The 23,326-nt window shown below is 41.1% G+C and overlaps 1 protein-coding gene across 4 annotated transcripts in view; it reads right to left on the bottom strand.

Annotated features, from left to right (window-relative positions):
- Positions 1 to 23,326, bottom strand: part of TPK1 (thiamin pyrophosphokinase 1) — a 455,788-nt gene that overhangs the window by 317,258 nt on the left and 115,204 nt on the right. The gene's annotated exons all lie outside the window — the stretch shown is intronic.

The following is a 23,326-nucleotide window of genomic DNA, read 5'->3' as shown; positions in this document are numbered from 1 at the left end:
ATTTTTAAAGTAGTCCTGGGAGCTCCAGGTCATTACTCTTCCTTCCCTGGGCCTCCTTAAAATGCCTTGGAAAGCTGTGTGGCTTTCTGCTGGTGATGGGAGAAAAAGTGTGCACACCTTTCTCTCCTCTAGAGTACAAACAGCTTTAAGAAGCATTAAACTCATCTCCTCTACAAACAGAAGGGAAAGGATCCAGAAAGAATGGTATCTGAAATCTGATGCTTTTTAAAATCCAGGTCTTAATGAAGTATATGGAAGGGAAGCCTGTGGGAAGTCCCTCCCGCCCAAATTGACTGGATAGGTGCTTTCTTAACCTCATTGCTTACACCCAGGTTCCCTTGAAGGGAAGAAAGGAAAGGCTCCCAGATGCGAAACAAAAACGCCCATTCGGCAGTGTGCTTGTTTTCAGGAGGCATGAGAAAACTGATATGGGGGGCTTTCAATATCTGGCAAGCAGAAACAGATAGCGATTCACCCAAAATGCACAAGCCTACTACCCACCTCATCACATTGAGAGGGGAAAGCATGGGCAACCCTTTAAGAATAGAGATTTGCCCCTCTCATATTGTCAGCAGTCCCATTTCGCGTTCTGCCTCCCTATCACACTCACATGTAGAAACTTAAGAGCTGGTGGCAATATATTCATCTTACATTCATCGCAAGGTCAGTATTGCTTTTTTGTTTTTAATCAGGAGAAACAACAATATCCAAAAACCAAGGGATCTATTGCCTTGTCCAAAGCTCCTCACATTAAAGGAGACTGACCCAATCTAAAACAATTTCTTTCCATGGGATCTTATGGTTCTGCATCAAAGCCCATAGGAAGTGATCCAGGTTAAAACCATTGCTGATGGCTGGACAGTGAAACGGGACAGCAAATGGTGATGATTCTCATCACACCTGTTTTTCAGTTCTAAACATGAAAGTGCAACAAGAGGTAGGAGACATGAACCCAATTGCTGGCCCATGTTCAGAGTTCCCTCCTTTCAGGACATTTCTGCCTCTTTTCAACCCTGGAACATGTGATGAGCTCAGGTGCCTCTCCATGCTTGAAAAAAGGCTGAATCAGGGAGAAATTTCTCAATGTGATGAAGTCGATTACACTGTTCAATGGAGAAAAAGTTGCGGGACTGAAAATAGTTGTTCTTTTATGATTTTGGGTGCTGAAAATGAAAATGACATTTAAAAATGTATATTGGCTCTAGTTTTTATGATATAAGCAATCAGGTGATCACGTATGGTTGAAAAAATGCATGTTGCGACTTACACTATGGAAGATTCTAGAATACTCTAGAAAGTTTGATGACGCAGTATTAGTGCCGTATGCAAAAGCCAGAAAGCCCTATATAAGGCCAGACTTTTGAACGGTGAGGGTCAGTCAGTTGAAGACTGAGACAGTATCGTTAAACATTGTTTTACATTGTTCTTTTTACTGTAGTTATGCCTCGCACGTGTGTAAATAAAGCACTATGGAAAAAAGATATCAAGGTAAATGGACTCCGTCAATGCTGTCAGACTACTGCTGGAGCATTGTAAGAGACAATGCTTTCCTTGAATACAAAAGAAAAGTCAAGAGAAGCAAACAGGATATAAACTAAAGTCACGATTAAAGCGACATTTAAACTTTCAGACTTTTCAACTGCATTAGGCCTACTAATATAGTTTCTTGCTGCACAAACATAAACAATAGACTAATTAAATAAATATTTCTCATGTATAAACTATTGACAATATAATTTGACTAAAATTTAGTAAATATTCACGGTTTATAGTGCTGGCATTGGCCTTTAAAGCCCTAAACGGTTCTGGCCCAACATATCTATCCGAACGTATCTTGGCCTATCAGCCCACCAGGACCCTAAGATCTTCGGGAGAGGCCCTACTCTCTATCCCACCTGCTTCACAGGTGCGGCTGGCGGGAACGAGAGACAGGGCCTTTTCTGTGGTGGCCCCGCGGCTTTGGAATGCCCTCCCTGTAGAGATAAGATCAGCCTCCTCGCTGATGGTATTTCGAAAAAAACTGAAGACATGGATGTTTGAAGAGGCATTCGGCTAATCCGATGCGATGAAGTTTCTGATCATGGACTGGCAATCACAGACAACGAAATTGGATTATGATTTTAATTAAGAGATGCTTTGGTCTGTATTGGTGGCCCAATACTGTGTATTGTATATGTACTTGTGTTTTATATTTTTAATCTGAATATTGTTGTTTTTAAATGTTGTAAACCGCAATGAGTCGCCGATTTAGGCTGAGATATTAGCGGTATACAAGTGTACTAATAAATAAAATAAATAAATTTATATACATGCAGTAAAGTTAGGCGCATTATCATAATATTAACAAATTACCTATTGTGGAGAAAATGGAAATAGCTTTTGCATAAAAACCAGAGCCAATTAACACATTTAATTATTATATTTGAATTCAGCATGTTAAATTTATTAAGAAACAGCACATTTTGTTTCCGTAACTGAGAAAAACTGAAAATTTGTAGAACAGTGTTACCGGAGCTCCCTCTTTTCAGGACACTTCTGCCTTTTTTTCAACCACGGAGGACTATACGGGACTGCCTAATGTAGTTTAACTCACGTGATGAGCTCAGTGCCTCTCCATGCTTGAAAAGAGCCTGAAGTGTCCTACAAATGGGAAATTTCTCAGTGTGATAAGGTGGTGCATCCTGACTTCATCTACAGAAGCTGGACAGTGAGAAATTTAGGACAGATGCTATGAACTATTTCACACAACGTATTGTCAAATATTCAGTGGACCTAGACAACTTCGGAAATGGAAGCATGGTGGACAAGGCCACAATATATGACTCCTAACAAGTGAGGATGTTTTTGCTAAATCTTTTTCAACAATTCTTTTAAATTTCTTTCATGGACAGTTGGCATGTAGGGACAAGTGAACATTCCTTATTTGGCAAAGGAATGTAACAAGGTTGGTTAAAATACTCACACACAAAAATACATGCACACAATACTCCTCTCTTTTACTCTCAAATTTCCTTTTTTCAGTAGTACTGCACCAATTTTATATTTAGAAGACTTCTCAAGTCTTATAAAAGTGAGGAATGTGATGGGGACAGGGGTGAAGATCATAATAGCACGGCATTCATAGTTTATCTGCATAAGGATAATGGAAAGATACTGAACTTTGACATCAATCAACTAAAACCATAACCAATTACTGTAACAAAGATAAAAATAAAGGAAGACATTATTGGAACCCATGCAGAAAACATTTATAAATTGCCTTTATTGCTAAACAGCGAAAAGGCCTATAGTGATATTGTATACAGTACAAATTTAAAAATGGATGACAACGAACAAGCAAAAATGCTTCACCAGCAAGCTATAACAAAAGATGTAATAAATAAATGGACAATGGCATTTATGGTTAGGACATGTGAAGGAAAAAGAGGATTTTCCTTCGGAAGAACAATAAACAGCAAGTAGCCATTCAATTACCCAGTAGCCAATGCACTGATACAAAACTAAACATTTGTACACATTGATGGCTGTAATAAATACAACAATAACATAAATCTGTGAGAGGAAAAACTCAGGGAAAAATCTATTAAAATATAAACCTCAGTCTGACTACTTCTATGTGATCAAACTCAAATAACAGTCATAAGTTTGCTAGCACCTGTCAGTAATAGTGTTGATGCCAAACCATTTGTGACACTGCCTGTTAGTAGAAATAGATACTGTTCCTTGGTCTTGATTTTGTAGTTAGATTAAACCCAATGAAACAATCAATGAAATTTATCAAATCAAAGTAATGTAAGTTGCATTCATTCAATGAGTCCACTTCAAATGGAACTATAAAGCAGGATATAGGCCATGAAGACCTCCGCAGGCATGTAGCCAGGGCAGGGGCTTCAGCCCCCCCTCCCCCAAATTCTCATGGTGGTCTGCGAAAAGGCCTTACTGGTACATTATTTAAGCTGTTATGTTTATTCATATCATGATCTGATCGCCATGCTCAATATATCTCATATACATGGGGGTATTGGGGTAACGATACAAGAGGTTTGCTAGGGTAGACCCTCTTTCACTCAGACTCAGCCCCCACCCCCGAATCAAAATCCTGGCTACGGGCCTGGACCTCCGTATATCATTTGACTGAATTTCCCAGAATTCTGGGAAACTGGCTATGCTGCCTAAGGGCTGCTGAGATTCGGAGTCCAACAAATCAAATCAAATCATTTATTTCAGTCATAGACCGGCACAAGAAATAGAAGCCACGTTTTCATACAAACTTGGTATGTTTAGTACATTAAAAATATAAATATAAATACTGAAGCACAATAGGAGTGAGGGAACGGAAGGGGAAACGGGGTAAAAACATTCAATGCACAGGTCCATCAGCAAATTATAGATTCAGGGAGGATGATTACTTTTGGGACTTGTCATCCCCTGACGGATTTTGTATGCTGCTGCACAGAACTTTGCAACATTGTAGGTTGTAGCTGAATTAGTATCTACAAGTATCAGGGAGGTATAAAATTGTCCACAATGGCCTGGGTGCTTGTATATCAGAGGTAAGATAAGCCTGGCACGGATATCCCTGTAGAACAGGCACATGTTCTATTGTTTCTATATGACCCAAGTCACAGGGGCAGAGTCTCTCTGGGAAAGGGATCTTCCGGTAGTGGCCTTCGAGTACAGCTGATGGGAGAGTGTGGCATCGAGCCAGGGTGAAAGCCCTTCGAGGAATAGGAACCTCTAAGTTTATTAAATATGCCTTAGGGGAGGCAAGATATCTACTGTCTACATTGATAAGGAAGGTTGGAACCGAGGCCAGATGTAGTTGGTGTTCTGTGTCTGTGATACATTGTTTAATAAGTGCTTTGGCTGGATTGTAATCCATAGCGAATAGTAGACCTGGAGAAAATCCCAATGAGGAGATTTTGGATACTACCGCCTGCTTCCATGTGGATTGTAAGTCATTCTCCATTGTTAGTGAGGCAAGACCAAGTAGTGCACGGGATAGTCTGAGCCAGAGGTTGAGTATGGCCACTCACACCCTGGCCTCCATCTCTAGTCGCCGGGTGGCATTAGAAACGCATTTAGGGACCTGCAAGGCCGATCTGAGAAACTTTGACTGAACCAGCCCTAGACGGCTGGCACCCTACCTGTCCAGGGACGACCTAGCTACAATGATCCAGGCTATGGTCATCTCAAGACTGGACTACTGTAACGCCCTCTACATTGGCCTTCCTCTGTCGTTGATCCGGAAGCTCAAGCTGGTACAAAACGCAGCTGCTCAGCTTCTTGCGGGAACTCCGACGAGATAACACATAACACCAATCTTACTGCAGCTGCATTGGTTACCAATTGAGCATCGGATCACTTTCAAAGTGATGGTACTCACCTTTAAGGCCTTGCGTGGTCTGGGGCCGATGTACCTGAGGGACCGCCTCACCCCCTACCAACCGCAGAGATCCCTTCGTTCTGAGGACCAAGATCTATTGGAAATTCCCAGTATGAAGAATCTATGCTCCAAGAGTAACTCCTGGGTTTTTTTTAGCAAAAGCCATGATTTTGCTTTAATTGTAATTAAGTTGGAGCTGATATGTGTTGCAATGTTGTATTAATGCTCTCAGGGCTCTTTTGAGCCCAATGGGTGTTCTAGAAAGTACAGCATCATCATCTGCATAAAGCAAGATGGAGATGTGTCTTCCTGCCAGCTTTGGGGGGTGGAAGTCCATATTTTGAAACTGGTCGACTATGGAGTTTATATAAAAGTTGAACAGCAAAGCGGCCAGGATGTAGCCTTGCTTGACACCCTTGCCTGTTTCAACAGCTTCAGTGAGGTGGCCCTGTGGGTTGTATTCTTAATTTGGGTGTGGTCTTTTCATGATGTTGGCGTATTAGATATAATAGACGTCCAACAATATTTTGAGGGATGCATGGGCACTACAAGAGATTAGGCTTGTATTTAACATATATCTTTGGAGCGGTCAAGACAACGGACCTTCATTTTCAGGGGCTATTATTCCAAGAATTGTCCAAAACCTGGAATTCAATTTTTCTACAACAAAAAGTTAAGCATCAATAATGCAAGATATACCTGCAGTTTCACACATTTTTAAAGCCCTTTTAAGAGAGAAATCCTAAAAATCCCCCCAAAAGGAGGCTTTCTTTCCCCTTCCCCCAAGTACTTGGACTCTAAACCTTGTGTTGGTTAACTCACTGATGTTTTATGAATACTAACTAGGAGGTCTGTATATGTGAACAGCTTATTTTACAGTGTTTTGTTTCAGCGTTTTACAGGGCTGTTGCACATGCTGTAATTTGACTTCTTCAAACCTTCCCTAAGAATTAAGGAGAACACAACAAATTAAGAGCCCAGAACTTGGAGACGCATAGCAACAAAGTGTGTTAGGTTTCCTGTAGGGAATTAAAAGATGACTCATGTTCCTAAAATAAGACTCGAGTTCTCAGATCACCAATGTAAAATATTTTAGATCAAAAACAAACATGTCAGGAATCATATAATCTTTTCAGTTAGCTCTAACAAATATATCATACAAGGTATGGCAGAAAAGCAATGAGACTGATTTTCTTCTAACCATGAATTTTATTCTATGTATCACCTTCAAAGTAGTTCCTTTGGGTAGGCTTCTCCTGAAATGTGTTTCAGCTTATCAGTTACACCCTTCTGGATATCATCCAGAGTACCAAAATGGTAGCCCTTCAGATGGTTTTTTAACAGGGGAATAAAAAGAAGTAAAAGGGACTGACATCTGTCGAATAGGGTGGCTGCGTCCCTTCCTAAATATGGAGCCCCTAAAAATGGTAGTACATGCACTAGTAACCTCAAGATTGGACTTCTGCAGTGTGCTTTATATTTGGCTAAATTTGTACCAAGTCCAGAAACTCCAGTTAGTTCAAAATACGGCAGCCAGACTGGTTACAGGAATATCTAGGAGTGAGCATATTACATCTATCCTAAAGTCACCCCACTGGCTGACAATTAGTTTCCAGGCAAAGTACAAGGTGTTGGTTTTGACCTTTAAGGCCCTACATGGTTTGTGTCCAGGTTACCTAAATGATCGCTTTCTCCTGTACAATCCATCCTGAACACTTATGTTACTCCAAGCAGCCAGAACTCAACTGGTAACTGTCATCCAGAGGACCTTTTCATCGGACATCCCAAGATTGTGGAACAACTCGCCTGAAGAGCTCTGACAGCTAAATGAGATGTTGGAATAAACATGAATTTTAAACACATGTCCTTTCTTTAATCTCAGTTTTGTGTATTTTAATACCTATTGTATAGACATACATTTTAATATATATCTTTTATAGAAATACATTTTAATGTGTATTTGTGGTAATATTTTTACAATGTTTATGTGTTTTAATTATTCCACAACTTGCCTCGAGACACAAGGAGGCAGGTAAATAATAATAATAATAATAATAATAATAATAATAATAATAATAATCCCAGGTGACAGCAGGACTGAAGAAAAACAACTGGAAAAGCTGACACGATGTGAGGATTTAAAGATGGAACTGCAAAGACTCTGGCACAAACCAGTGGTGATTGGCACACTGGGTGCAGTGCCTAAAGACCTTGGCCTGCACTTAAACACAATCAGTGCTGACAAAATTACCATCTGTCAGCTGCTAAAGGCCACCTTACTGGGATCTGCAAGCATTATTCGCCTATACATCACACAGTCCTAGGCACTTGGGAAGTGTCCAACGTGTGATCCAATACAACAGCCAGCAGAGTGACTATGTTTGCTGTGTCCTAATCTTTGTGTTTCACATAACAACAACAACAACAACAACAACAATGGAACTCTGAAAAAGGAGACAGAGGGCCTGATTCTGGCAACCCAAGAACAAGCCATTAGAACCAATGCCATCAAAGACAGAATTGAAAAGTTGATGACAGATCCCAAATGTAGACTCTGCAAGGAAGCAGATGAAACAATAGATCACATCTTCAGCTGCTTCAAGAAGATCGTGCAGACAGACTACAAGCAGAGGCGTAACACCATTGCTCAGATGATTCATTGGAACTTGTGCCACAAATACCATCTGCCTGCAACAAAGAACTGGTGAGATCACAAGCTGGAAAAAGTTAGAGAATGAACACGTCAAGCTACTCTGGGACTTCCAAATTCAGACAGACAAAATTTTGGAGCACCATATTCCTGACCACATGAAGTATGTATTGTCGATGTTGCAATCCCAGGTGACAGCAGGATTGAAGAGAAACAACTGGAAAAACTGACATGATTTGAGGATTTAAAGATCAAACTGCAAAGACTCTGGCACAAGCCAGTGAAGGTATTTCCCAGTGGTGATCGGCACACTGGGTGCAGTGCCTAAAGATCTTGGCCTGCACTTAAACACAATCGGTGCTGACAAAATTACCAGCTGCAGAAGGCCACTTTACTGGCATCTGCACGCATTATTCGCCGATACATCACACAGTCCTAGACACTTGGGAAGTGTCCGACGTGTGATCCAATACAACAGCCAGCAGAGTGTCTGCTATGTTTCAAATCTATATAAATAAAAATGTAATGTTCCTTTGTGGGATTAACAGAACTCAAAAACCAGTGGGAGGATTGACACCAAATTTGGACGGCATACACCTAACAACCCAATGTATGTCCTTCACTCAAAATTGTTTGATTTTGTCATTTCAGAGTTGTAGTTCTTGGGATTTATAGTTCACCTACAATCAAAGAGCATTCGGAACTCCACCAATGATGGAATTGAACCAAACATGGCATACAGGACTTCCATGACCAACAGACCACACTGGAAGGGTTTGGTGGGCATTGACCTTGAGTTTGGGAGTTGTAGTTCACCTACATCCAGAGAGCACTGTGGACTCAAACAATGATGGATCTGGACCAAACTTGGCACAAATATTCCATATGCCCAAATATGAACACAGATGGAGTTTGGGGGAAATAGACCTCGACATTTGGGAGTTGTAGTTACTGGGATTTATAGTTCACCTACAATCAAAGAGCGTTTTGAACCCCACAAACGACAGAATTGGGGCAAATTTCCCACACAGAACCCCCATGACCAACAGAAAATACTTAAGGTCATCCAGTCCAACTCTCTTCAACAGGGCAAGAAAATCTAATCAAAGCCCTCCTGACAAAGAGCCATCCAGCCATAGATACAGATCTATATGATTCACACACACACAGATATAATATCATAGATTTGAAAGGAACCCCTAAAGAAGGACAGCAATATGTTGCATGTTCTAGAGTAGGCAAACCACTCTCTACATCAACACTGACAAAGAAACAACAAGAAATACTGTTAACCCACAAGCAGAAAGAAATTGCATAGATTAGAAACCATTACTTTATTTTCCAGATCACCAGACTGGGCCACAGCAACGCGTGGCAGGGGACAGCTAATAATAATAATAATAATAATAATAATAATAATAGGAATCTTTTTTTCTGCCAAAAATTCAGGGATTGTGACATGGGGCATTACTGTGATGCAGCATTCAAGTGCGTGCCTTGAAAGACTCTTCCTGAACCTTTCAAGGACTTCCCGATAAAAAGTTTGATGACACTTTGTTTAGGAGGCACAATTTCCTTGTAGGGAATCCCCTGATGGTCAAAAATACAAATGAGCATTGATTTGCTCATTCTCAATTTCTTGGGACAGGGAGAGTTTGCAGTGTGCCACTTCCACTTTGCCATCTGATCTCCAGGTCGTACTCGAAAATCCATAATACATCAGCTGTGATCAGACAACTAATGAATTCTGGCTCTCCCTCAAACCATTTCAGAAGATCAACACATACACACACCTCTGGTTAGTCTTCTACTTAGTCGTGAAGTTTTTCAGGACTTCTCCTTTCTGCTGTGAATTTCATAACACAAATGCAACTTCACATCAGACACTCTCAACAATTGTGTTGAAAAACTTCAAACATGAACTGAGTTTATGGCATGGTTAATCTTACTGTGTGAAAGGGGAGGCAGCAGCACTGACAGTTCATGGAAAGTGTTGCCCATCTCATTACTTTTCTGCCATGCCTCGTAGACCTCTGTCCACAAGTACTTTTTCATGTTATCTGGTTATATTATTAAAACATTTCGAGATCCTTAAGGTTTAAAGGCTCAAATGCTGCTGAAACTAGTAATAAAAGAGGGTGCCAATGGTATGCTCAAATCATAGCACTGATGACATTCTGGCAGCCCTTGCGATGGCATACTGCAAATCCACTTTGCCCTTTATGTAATCCTTTGCTCGGTCAAAGTAAGGCCTGAGACAGCCCCTACACACAATCCATCAGAGTTCCCATGAACCAAGAACACCTGCCACAGTTTAATGACAAAGCCTTCTCACTAATACAAATAATTAATCAGAAACTGTCAATGTTTGAGAGCACTTTGCTAAAGCTTTCAGGCACTACAGAACATGCCTTATTATCTGATTAATGCACAACTCTGAAGAGCTGTGAGGTGAAGCAACCTCGTGTGTTCTCCTCATTAAGAAACACCTTGGAGACTTTTCCTGTTAGTTTGAAAACTGTGTGGTGAACTTCTCAATTTTGCTGCTCAGTTTCTTTCCATCTGTCAAGTCTTTCCCCTTTTCTGATGCTTCCTTCCACCTCGACTTACTAATGCCCCGCTCCACGTTTTTAATTCCAACTTTTGAATTACCATTCAAGATATATACAATGACCTATATAAAGAAATTCAAAATCCATTACAAACATTACGGATTTCATGAACAGTATTTTTGTATTATTACTATTATTAAAATCTTAATCAAAAATTGTGGTTCCAGTATTATTTTTGTGGCATAAGCAACATCTTTATATAAATAAAGACAAAATAGGTTAATTAGGAAAAGTTAGAAACGAAATCAACTATGTTCGCAAGGAATCCTGGAAGTTAAGGGGAATTTATATGTATATATGTATTTATTTATATGTATTTATATGTCTAGTATGTGCAATGTTAGGGGGTAAAGGGGGGTGGGGGACGGGGCGGGGGTTAGATAAGTAGGCAGGGTAGGCAGGTATGTAAATAGATAGGGATAAATATGAATTTTGAAATTAGGAAATGTACGTAAGAAAGTAATAGATATAGAAGGAAGTATTCAACCAATAATAATAGTAGCTCCTTTAACTTGTATGTATGTATGTATGTATGTAAGGTATTTGTCGTGTTTTGTGTTTTGTGCTGTTTGTTTATTTGTTGGTGTTGTCCAAATCTTTTTCAATTTAAAAATAAAAATTAAAAAAAATAAAAAATAAAAATGTAATGTTCGTTTGTGGGATTAACAGAACTCAAAAAACACTGGGGAAATTGACACGAAATTTGGACACAAGATACATAACAACCTAATGTATGTCCTTCACTCATAAAAACACTGAAAAACACAGAAGGGACGTTAAAAGCCCCCAAAAGCTAAATGACAATACAGAAAAAAAGAAGAAAGAGGGAGGGAAGGGGAGAAGAGAAAAGAAAGAAAGAAAGAGGGAGGGAAAGAAAGAAAGAAAGAAGGAAAGAGAGAAGGAAAGAAAGAGGTAGAGAAGGAAGAAAGGAGAGAAAGAGGAAGGGAAAGAAAAAGGGGGAAGGAAGGAAAGTTAGAGAAGGAAGGAAGGGAGAGAAGGAAAGAAAAAAGGAAAAGAAGGAAGGAAAGAGGAAGCAAAGGAAGGGGGGAAGATGTAGAGAAAGAGGGAGGGAAGGAAAAAAGGAAAGAGAGAAGAAAAGAGCAGAAGAGAAAGAAAAAGGGGGAAAGAAGGAATAAGATAGAGAAGAAAGGAAGAAGAGAAGGAAAGTCAGGAAGGAAGGAAGGAAAGAGGGAGTGAAGGAAGGAGGGAAAGAAGGAGAGAAAGAAGGAAGACTGGCCACAGCAACGCGTGGCAGGTACAGCTAGTGTATGATAAATACGAACATTTATGAGACTGGTCTACTCAACTGTGGAACCAGGCCTTTGGGCAACCAGGCAATTAGACAATGACAACCAAATAAGACAATCAGATGTGTAAGATCGGCAGGATTGTCGAAATGGAACCAAAACAGATCTTTGAGTTAATTGTACACTGATGGGCAGGAGGAAGATCCAGGTTTGTATTGTTTTTACTGATTTTATCATTTTACTGATTTTATTGGATAATGTTGAATTGTGGGAATTTGTACTGTTATATTTTTTGTGATGATTGTTTGTGTAGCAGGCGTCTAAGTGCGCCTTGCAGCTGTAAGCCACCCTGGGTCCCCTTCGAGGTGAGAAGGGCGGGGTACAAGAACCCCAAATAAATAAATAATAAACCGTTTTCAGCACATTTTTTGAATTTCTCTAAATTAGGGGTACACCAGTTATCCAACAGGTTTAATCTTTTTTTAAATAATTTTTTTACTAGCTGTACCCGGCCACGCGTTGCTTTGGCCCTCAAAAAACAGAGGATTTGCAGATATGAAGCATTCTGGGCTAGGGAATTCCTCCGACCAAAGGTTTCCTGCTGGCTAGTAGAAGCCAGGCTGTTAAGGTGCAAGGTGGTATGGAAAATAAAGCAATGAGAAGCAGCCACTGAAGCTGCAAGACTTTTCAGTTATATCCATGCTGGCCAAAACGCTCAAAAAAGCCTCTTTGAAACAGAGGCTGGGTGGGCATCTTTTGGGAGTGATTTGAATGGGATTTTTCTGCTTCTTCAAAGAATGGGGTTGGCCAGGATGGCCCACCAGGTCTCTCCCAACTCTTCTCTTCACCAATCCTTTTCTTCCTTTCTTCTCTCCTTTCCCTTTCTTTCCCCTCTGTAGTGAAATTGCTACTCTATGTTAAAGTTTTGGTGTATAGCTCTATGTTTACATATGGCAGATAGGGAAGAATAGGCACAGACAGGGTAGCAACAGCAGAGATAGGATTCATTTGAATATGTGAAGCCGATTGGTCATATGCAGATTAGTGTAGGCCCAGGATTTGAAAAGGCTGCTAGGCCAAAATGACAGTTGGGGAGAGCAGAGTTGAACATTCCAAAGGAGCGGAGCCAAGGTTCTGAAAGAGTCAGTTAGTGTGGGAGTTTGAAAATAACAGTTAGGAATCTGTGTGTGAAGAGGAGAGTTGGTTTTTGAGTGCCTGATAGAAATAAGCAGTTATGAAGGTGTTAAAGACTTCTGATATAGTGAAGCAGTTAGTTAAATAGAGCTCGAGTTTTAAGGAACACAAAGAAGGCTAGTGTTGCCTTAGTTCAGAATATAATTCCGCTAAGAGTGTGTAAAGCAAGTAACATGTTTGTGAATGTAAAACATTGATAGTTTATTCAGAAAAGTTAACCAAGTAAATGATACTGACTGTAAGCCTCAAGATTGCAACAAAACACAAGTGTAACCACAAGCGTTGGAGCCAGAAGTTATAAATAAACTGTGTTACTTTGTTATACACAAGAGTGTTTCATTGCCTGTGATATAAAGTACAAAGGTTTGACAGCACACAGAAAGTCCCAGCCATTATAAAAGAAGAAACTGAATCAGTGTAAGGCAACAAAGAGGTTTTTAATAAGGAAATAGTCTCTCTCCCTCGCCTCATCCTCCTTCCTCCGGGAGAGTTAGTAAGGGTATTTAAGGGATTTTTGGGAGGGGAGTTAAATGGGAGATGTGGAGCCAAGCGGGAGAGTTGCTGGCCTTCTCATGGTTCACATCCTTCACCCAAACGGAGGGGGGGGGTGCAGCCCCTCCTGCAATTGTCTGGTCTTGGGGGAAGTGTTGCCTGGTAGCCATATGGGCCTCATGGAGGCCTTCCTTCCTTCTTTCCTTTCCTCAATCCCTCCCCTCCCCAAAAGAAAAAGGACTCTGCCTTCCTGCATGGAAAGGGACACCATGGCTCGTGCGATGGGGAGAGGGGCTTTTGCACATGCTCTGTAAGGCATTTTTCCTTTTGGGGGAGTTTTAAGTTATTTCCCCTTCATTTTTTTACTTTTTTTGTTTGAAAGACATAGATTGGATTAGAATGTGTTTTGCTGCCAAATTTGGTGTCAATTCGTCCAGTGGTTTTTGAATTCTGTTAATCCCACAAACGAACATTACATTTTTATTTATATAGATTCGGGATAAAAAGAGGGGAAGAAAAAATATTTTATTTATACATGTAAAGTGGTGGAACAGTAATGTGAAGAGAAAGTAGAAAAAGAGAGAGAGAGAGAATGAAAGAAAGAGAAAAATTAAAATATAATAAAAATATAGAAATACAAAAAAATATTTAAAATGAAATAAATAAAAATAAACTGGTGACTTCCATCCAATCCTTCACGGTCTTAAACAAATTCGTTCCATTTAAGATATGTATTAGAAATTAAAATCAAAGACTTTTGACTTTGACTAACAAAATGAAGTTCAACAGTGACAAATGCAAGATACTCCACTTTGGCAGGAAAAATGAAATGCAAAGATACAAAATGGGGGACAATGCCTGGCTTGAGAGCAGTTCGTGTGAAAAAGATCTTGGAGTCCTCGTGGACAACAAGTTAAACATGACCCAACAATGTGATGTGGCGGCAAAAAAAGCCAATGGGAGTTTGGCCTGCATCAATAGGAGCATAGTGTCTAGATCTAGGGAAGTAATGCTACCCCTCTATTCCGCTTTGGTTAGACCACACCTGGAATATTGTGTCCAATTCTGGGCACCACAATTGAAGAGAGAGATTGACAAGCTGGAATGTGTCCAGAGGAGGGTGACTAAAATGATCAAGGGTCTGGAGAACAAGCCCTATGAGGAGAGGCTTAAAGAGCTGGGCATGTTTAGCTTGAAGAAGAGAAGGCTGAGAGGAGATATGATAGCCATGTATAAATATGTGAGAGGAAGCCACAGGGAGGAGGGAGCAAGCTTGTTTTCTGCTTCCCTGGAGACTAGGATGCGAAACAATGGCTTCAAACTACAAGAAAGGAGATTCCATCTGAACATGAGAAAGAACTTCCTGACTGTGAGAGCCATTCAACAGTGGAACTCTCTGCCCCGGAGTGTGGTGGAGGCTCCTTCTTTGGAAGCTTTTAAACAGAGGCTGGATGGCCATCTGTTGGGGGTGATTTGAATGCAATATTCCTGCTTCTTGGCAGGGGGTTGGACTGGATGGCCCATGAGGTCTCTTGCAACTCTTTGATTCTATGACATATGTTGAGTCCATTTTCCTAATAGTTCCATTTAGAAAAATATCTTTTAATAAATCTATTATTTTCTCCTTTTTCCATATTCCTCAGTCTATGACCAATTGGTCTGTCTGATTGGGATTCCCGAGTTCTTTTTCAGTAAAAAGGTTAATTTGTCCATGTCTTTTATTTCCCTTATTTTATTTAGCCACTGGCCTATGTCCAGTATTTTCTTCTGTTTCCAATATCTCGCATATACAATCCTGGCAGCTGTCCTCATTCAGATCTAGAATTATATGTAATCTAATAGTGACTAATTGACTAATAGTGCAGTCAAAGCTCTTTAACACATTTTGTCCAATTCTGCACAAATTATCTTCTCTTGGGACAAGTCAGGGAAGCCAGAACAAACCATTTGAGCTATGCTTATTTCATTTAAATATTACCTTTCTTTTATAACATGACTGAATAACAGACTGATAGCCTCATCACATTAAGACTTTAATGCGGACGGCCCTGCTCTTCTTGAGCGAATAGAATTCTGGGAAATGCAGTTTGGGAAGGTGAGGACCCCTGTGCCAAAGAATTCAAAAGGCCCACCCTAGACTACATTTCCCAGAATTCTGCTCATTTCAGAATACTGGGGCTGCTCACATTAAATCCTCAAAGTGGTGAGGCAGTGAATTATAGGTAGTCTCCTGTCCAGATTAGTCTAACCTAGAGTTGCTTTGCATCACCAAGATTATTGTTTCCTTTGAATCATAAATGTAATCCTTTCTTTACAAACTTGATTATAAGTTGCTTAGAATAACACCCATGGTGCATTACAATTTAAAAATCAGCTTAAAATTGCTGCAGAAAACACAGGTGGACATAACAACCTTTTTACTGTGAAAAAAATAGAATTCTATCGAGCGATTTATAAAAACACGTTACAAAAATTAATACTATGATTCATGATTATTGTAATTTCATGGTTGTACCTCAATGTTCGCAGCTTGGGTGTGATCCTGGATTCATCGTTGAGCCTGGATTCCCAGGTTTCAGCGGTGACCAGGGGAGCATTTGCACAGCTCAGGCTCGTGCGCCAGCTGCGCCCGTACCTCGGGAAGTCTGACTTGGCCACGGTGGTACACGCTCTGGTCACATCCCGCCTTGACTACTGCAACGCTCTCTACGTGGGGCTGCCCTTGAAGACAGCCCGGAAGCTTCAGCTAGTCCAGCGCGCGGCAGCCATGTTACTAACTGGAGCGGGACGCAGGGAGCACACAACGCCCTTGTTGTTCCAGCTCCACTGGCTGCCGATCTGCTACCGGGCCCAATTTAAGGTGCTGGTGTTGGCCTACAAAGCCCTAAACGGTTCCGGCCCAAAATACCTTTCAGACCGCATCTTGGCCTATGAGCCCACGAGGGCCTTGAGATTGTCTGGGGAGGCCCTTCTCTCGATCCCGCCTGCCTCACAGGCACGTCTGGCGGGGACGAGAGAGAGGGCCTTCTCGGTGGTGGCCCCCCGGCTGTGGAACACTCTCCCTGTAGACATCAGACAGGCGCCCTCCCTTATGTCTTTCCGTAAAAGCCTAAAGACATGGCTATTTGAGAAGGCATTTAATTAAGTGCTACAATAATTTGGTAAAGACGACTGGAACGGAATATGGATTATGAGATTGGTTACGATTCTACGATGAGACGGAGCGGAATATTTAGTGTAACTATATAACTGTTGTATTGTGGATATGTTATTTTGTTATTGCCTTTTGTAAATTGCCTTTTATATGTTGTACACCGCCGTGAGTCGCCCTAGGGCTGAGAACGGCGGTCAACAAATGCAGCAAATAAATAAATAAATAAATAAATAAATAAATGTATCCAATGTATACCCATGTATAAGTCTAGAAATTTTAGTTAAAGAAAGCCCCAAAAAACTGGCTCAACTTATCCACAGATCAATATGAATATTGTACCTTCACTTTTTATAAAAATGGAACCGTCCACTTCTCTCAATATAATGGTGAAAGAAAGGCAAGTCTGCCCCAGAAGAACCTAAAAAAAGCACTGACCTCATCTCCTCTCTCCTCTGTGGTATGACTTTGGTTTTTTTTTAATGTCCAGGTGGGAAAATGGTGGTGGTGGTGGTAGTGGTGGCCAGGGCTGGTTGGCCCCCTGATGTGATATTGATACTTTCCCATCTCTGTAGAATAAGCCTTGTCTTGTCCACAGTTCATTTCAAATTCTCTCCCTATGAACCTTCTAGGAATTTGAGATTGTCCTAGGATGCCCTGCTCTCAATCCCGCCTGCCTCACAGGCATCTTTGGCGGGGACGAGAGACAGGGCCTTCTCAGTGGAAGCCCCTAGGCTGTGGAACTCCCTTCCCAGGGATATTAGATCAGCCCCCTCCCTCCTGACCTTTCCAAAATGAGTGAAAACCTGACTCTTTGAGCAAGCATTTGGAGCTGCAGTGTGACCAGTTAACACAAAATTGTATACGAACATGGAACAGCGAAGACTGTAAACAGATGAGGAATTTGGATTGGTAGACATTTGCATTTTATTGATTTTTGTAGTTTTATAGTTTTTTAATGGTTTTTATATGTGTTTTAATTGTTTTTATTGATCTATGTATTTCTATATGGCATCTAATTGTTGTCGATCTGAATGCTGCCCTGAGTCGCCTTTGAGCTGATATGGGCGGGATAAAAATGTCATAAATAAATAATGCATAAATAAATAAATAAAATCCCTAATTTTGGCCTGCAAATTAGCCCTCAACTTACACACGAGGTTAATTTATACATGAGTAAATATGGCAAATCCCACTTACATCACTAGGATTATTACTAAGTGACTGCATTAACTGTTAAACTGTATTGTTGAAGGCTTTCATGGCTGGAATCACTAGGTTCTTGTGGGTTTTTTCGGGCTAAAGAGCCATGTTCTAGAGGCATTTCTCCTGACGTTTCGCCTGCATCTATGGCAAGCATCCTCAGAGGTGTGAGGTCTGTTGGAATTAGGACAATGGGTTTATATATCTGTGGAATGGCTGGGGTGGGGCAAGGAGCTCTTCCCTGCTGCAGTTAGGTGTGAATGTTTAGCTGATCACCTTCATTAGCATTTGAAGGTCTGCCTGAGCCTGGGAAAATCTGTTGCTGAGAGGTGTTAAGATGTGCCTGGTTGTTTCCTCTCTGTTGTTTAGCTGTTAGAATTTTAGAGTTTTTTAATACTGGTAGCCAGATTTTGTTCATTTTCATGGTCTCTTCCTTTCTGTTGAAATTGTCCACATGCTTGTGGATTTCAATGGCTTCTCTGTGTAGTCTGACATGGTGGTTGTTGGTGTGGTCCAGCATTTCTGTGTTCTCAAATAATATGCCGTGTCCAGGCTGGTTCATCAGGTGCTCTGCTATGGCTGACTTCTCTGGTTGAAGTAGTCTGCAGTGCCTTTCATGTTCCTTGATTCGTGTTTGGGTGCTGCGTTTGGTGGTCCCTATGTAGACTTGTCCACAGCTGCATGGTATACGGTAGACTCCTGCAGAGGTGAGAGGATCCCTCTTGTCCTTTGCTGAACGTAGCATTTGTTGGATTTTCTTGGTGGGTTTGTAGATTGTTTGTATGTTGTGTTTCCTCATCAGCTTCCCTATGCGATCAGTGAACTGTTAAATTGTTTGCTTCCTACACCCCAATCCAGTTTATCTTGTCTCTTCCTTGCTCTGAAAGGTTATGGTTAGACTCTAAAATAATTTTGAGGATTAGGGGCAGAAAAGAGATAATGCAGGTCTTTGTACTAATTAGTAAACAAAGAATTGTGGTTTTGTTAGCCAAGTATATAAAACAGATCATTTTCCTACTCATCTATACCTTCTGTACCAATTTCCCATTTTGAAAGTTGCACAGCATCAGTGATTCATGGTTTCCACAGGACTTTTCTACTCACTGGCTCCTCTTTTTTTCTTTTTGCTTTAGTTGCGTCTATTCTATTTCTATCTTTATGTTTATACCTAAGGTGGAAAAGTGGGAACTGACTCATTATCTTACAGAAAATGCGAAGTAAATTTACAGCCTGCCAAGTGCTAAGGAGCTAGCTAGGAGCTAGGCATCAAAGCTTCCAATGGGTGGAGAGGGGCTACGTTTCTTTTGAAGTTCAGCCTTCTAAGAAGAGCTTCCAGCTAAAACTCAAAGGAAATGGTGACAATGCTCCTTTTCCCAACAGCTACTTTTACATTTTTCAATTCAAAACCAAGCATTAGAAAGCTGAATTTATGTTTCGGACTTAAAGCTACCTTTAGATGTTCCTAGAAAGCCCAGAGCCTTTGAGGAGGTGCATAGCAGAACAATTGGGAGAAAAAAATTCCCATTTGCCTGCTACGCCAGGTGCAAAAGTCCAAAGTTATATCAAAAGAATTTTAAAATAAGTGTTCCCGTTAGCTTTCTTCTAGATACCTCCAGTTAGTTCTCTTTTTGGAAGTGCTTGATCTGGCAGTATGTAACCTTTGTAGCTAATTCCTTTTTGTTTCATGGGCTATTTCAGTACTGACAGAAAGTTGAGAATGTGTTTCCAAAACTATGTGTTTAAGTGTGCCAATCTATTGGATAAATGAACCACACAAAGCAAAAAGACATAAAAATTTGCATATGTGTTAAAAATGAAATATTCAAACGAAGGATTGAATGAAATTATTTGTTTTTTTAATCAAATGTACTGAGGAAAAATAGGTATCAGTATGTTCAGTTCTTGTGGGTTTTTTCGGGCTATATGGCCATGTTCTAGAGGCATTTCTCCTGACGTTTCGCCTGCATCTATGGCAAGCATCCTCAGAGGTGAGGTCTGCTGGAACTGGGAAAAAAAGGGGTTTATATATCTGTGGAATGACCAGGGTGAGACAAAGGGCTTTTGTAAGTTGGGCTAGGTGTGAATCTTTCAACTGACCACCTTGATTAGCATACAATGGGCTGACTGTGCCTGGAGCAAACTCTTCTTGAAAGGTGATTAGATGTCCCTGCCTGTTTTTCTCTCTGCTGTTTTTGCTGTTGCAATTTTAGAATTTTTTAATACTGGTAGCCAGATTTTGTTCATTTTCATGGTTTCTTCCTTTCTGTTGAAATTGTCCACATATTTGTGGATTTCAATGGCTTCTCTGTGTAGTCTGACATGGTGGTTGTGAGAGTGGTCCAGCATTTTTGTGTTCTCAAATAATATGCTGTGTCCAGGTTGGTTCATCAGGTGCTCTGCTATGGCTGATTTCTCTGGTTGGAGTAGTCTGCAGTGCCTTTCATGTTCCTTGATTCGTGTTTGGGCATTGCTGCGTTTGGTGGTCGCTATGTAGACTTGTCCACAGCTGCATGGTATACAGTAGACTCCTGCAGAGGTGAGAGGATCCCATTTGTCCTTTGCTGAATGTAGCATTTGTTGGATTTTCTTGGTGGGTTTGTAGATTGTTTGTATGTTGTGTTTCCTCATCAGCTTCCCTATGCGGTCAGTGGTTCCCTTGATGTATGGCAGGAACACTTTTCCTCTGGGTGGATCTTCATCTTGACTCTCGTGGCTTGTTCTTGGTCTTGCCAATGGATATTCCATCTCAGACATCAGAAGAGCTGCACCCTGTCTCACCCTGGTCATTCCACAGATACATAAACCCCCTTTTTCCCCAGTTCCAGCAGACCTCACCTCTGAGGATGCTTGCCATAGATGCAGGCGAAACGTCAGGAGAAATGCCTCTAGAACATGGCCATATAGCCCGAAAAAACCCACAAGAACTGAGTGATTCCAGCCATGAAAGCCTTCGACAATATCAGTATGTTGTTTGTTACTCTCATATTTCATTTCTCATTCATCCTCTTCGACTGATTATGTTATCTTTTCCCACTAGTGGTGGCAAGGGTGTTTCTGGCAACTGCAATTTCTCTTCCCACCATACCCTGGAACGACAGCCATCAAGTCAGGGGGTAATGGCCGATTCAGAATGGTGAATGTCAAATTGACTCTGGGTTGTTTTTGTTTGCCAAACCCACCCCCTCTGGCTACCTCACAAGAAGGAGGGAGTCCTGATCATCCAGTAGTGCCGAACCTATTTTAGCGATGCCAGACAACCACCCTTACTAACCCACTCCTGTTCTCATCATCACAGCCAAGGGATGGGACTGTTGGAGCTCAGCCTGTGCTTGTGTTTAAGGATCAGGGTACTTTGTGTGTGGGAATGATGACAGTGGGGTTCATGAAGGTAATAATGTTTCCAATGATATTGATGCGGAGAATGACCAGGAGATCCCTGTTCAATGTGTATTTTCTCATGAGAATGTTCCTGAAAGGGGGGGGGGGGGTGATGGTGTACTCCCCGAACTGCTACCAGAGAATTCTCATGATTTGGAGCCTGAGAATAGCTTGGCACTTGGACCAGCTGCAGAAATTAATGAGCAAATAGATAGATGGGATGTTATTAGTCAGAATAGAAAAGCAGATCAGTCTCGCAGGCATTCTGCCAGGCTCAAAGAAAGAATGATAAGGGATTCAAGGCTAAAACGAAATCCATTTCTGGCCGCTTGGGGCATAGCGTAACGAGGAGATAAAAGTCCCAAGTACAGGATCTGTAGTCAGATGAAAGCATCGTTTGGTATCAAGTCAAGACCTCATTCCTGTTCCTTGGAAGCCTTGCTTTGGAAAAATTCATGTGTTAAGTCCCTTTGTTTCAGGTTTCTAGTTCTTAGATTTTACTATCATGTGTTAAGTGCCTTGGATTCATGTTTCCAGTTTTTGCATTTTACTATAGAAGTTTCTGCCTTTGATGAACTTATTTCCTGGACTATTTGCTCCGGCGTATCTTCTTACCTAATTAGATTTACCTATTCTTTTAAAGTGCTTTTTACTACTACTGTTTTTTAATAGCTTCAATAAATGGATTGCATTTCTACCCAGCTGTGTGGTGTTTAAAGTCAGAGGGCTTTCCTGGTCTGGAGTGCAACAGGGACATGGCTAATGTCCATTGCTCATCACCTGGAGTGACCTTTGCCAGAGCAACACAGGAAGGGGGAAGGGGGATTTGCCCCATTCTGTCCCACCTCCATTCTTGAATCACCTCATTGCTTCAGCTAATGTCACTCCAGGTTTTGGTTTTCTATATTCAGTGAGAAGCCGAGCTTTTGGTGTGCTTCTGCAAGATGTCTAGAGTGGATTGTAGGTCTTCTTTTGAACGAGCACAGACTATATTATCAGCATATTGGAGTTCTATAGCAGATGTTGTAACCTTGGTTTTGGTGTTCAGTCTGCTGAGGTTAAATACTTTGTCACCTGTCTGATAGATAGTTTCCATGCTAGTGGGTAGCTTCCCATCAACAAGGTGTCATGTCATAGCAGGAAGGGAGCTGTTCTGGGAGTCTGGGAAGATGTCTTCTGGGATAGGTAAAAAGTGATTTGCAAGAATACTTGTGACAATTTTCCCAAATGAGGTTAAAAGAGAGGTACCTAGATAGTTTCCACATTCAGTTTTTTTCCCTTTCTGAAAAGGGTGGTGAATGTGGCATCTTTGAATTTTGCTGGGGTTTTCTCAGTGGCCCAGAATTTTTCAATGAGCCGATGGAGCTCAGGTCCACTCTCTTTAAATATTTCAGCAGGGATCCCATCAGATCTGGTGGCTTTGCTGACTTCCTCCAAACTAGGCAGTGCTGCAAGCTCATCCATGGTTGGTTGTTGTGGGATTTGGGAGAGAACCTCATCAGACTTGATGGAGTTGTGGTTAAGGAGGTTGTGATAGTGCTTTTTCCAACTAAGTGTAGTTTAATGGTGTAACAGTAGAAAATGTTGACCATTTCTGTGACCTTGGCAACCACCTCTCCACAAAAGTCAACATTGACACTGCAATACAACACAATCTGTACTCTGCAAGTGCAGCATTTTTCCGAATGACTGTTTGAGGATCGGGACATTGTAGGCATACCAAGATGCTTGTCTATAAATAATTTTTTCTCTCAACTCTTTTATATGCTGAACTGTCTACAGATGTCACACTCAATTTCTGGAATGATTCCATCACCATTGCCTCCGAAAAATCCTGCAAATCTCTTGGTAAGACAGGCGGACAAATATCAGTGTGCTGAAAGAAGCAAAAACCACCAACATTGAAGTGATGATCCTTCGCCATCTACTTTGCTGGACCTGCCACATTGTCCAAATGTCTGATCACATCTCCCAAAGCAGTTACTATACTCCCAACTCAAGAATGGAAAACGG

Source organism: Anolis sagrei, chromosome 6 (assembly GCF_037176765.1).
Source record: "Anolis sagrei isolate rAnoSag1 chromosome 6, rAnoSag1.mat, whole genome shotgun sequence".
NCBI lineage: Eukaryota > Metazoa > Chordata > Lepidosauria > Squamata > Dactyloidae > Anolis > Anolis sagrei.
This window is presented reverse-complemented; position numbering and strand designations above follow the sequence as displayed.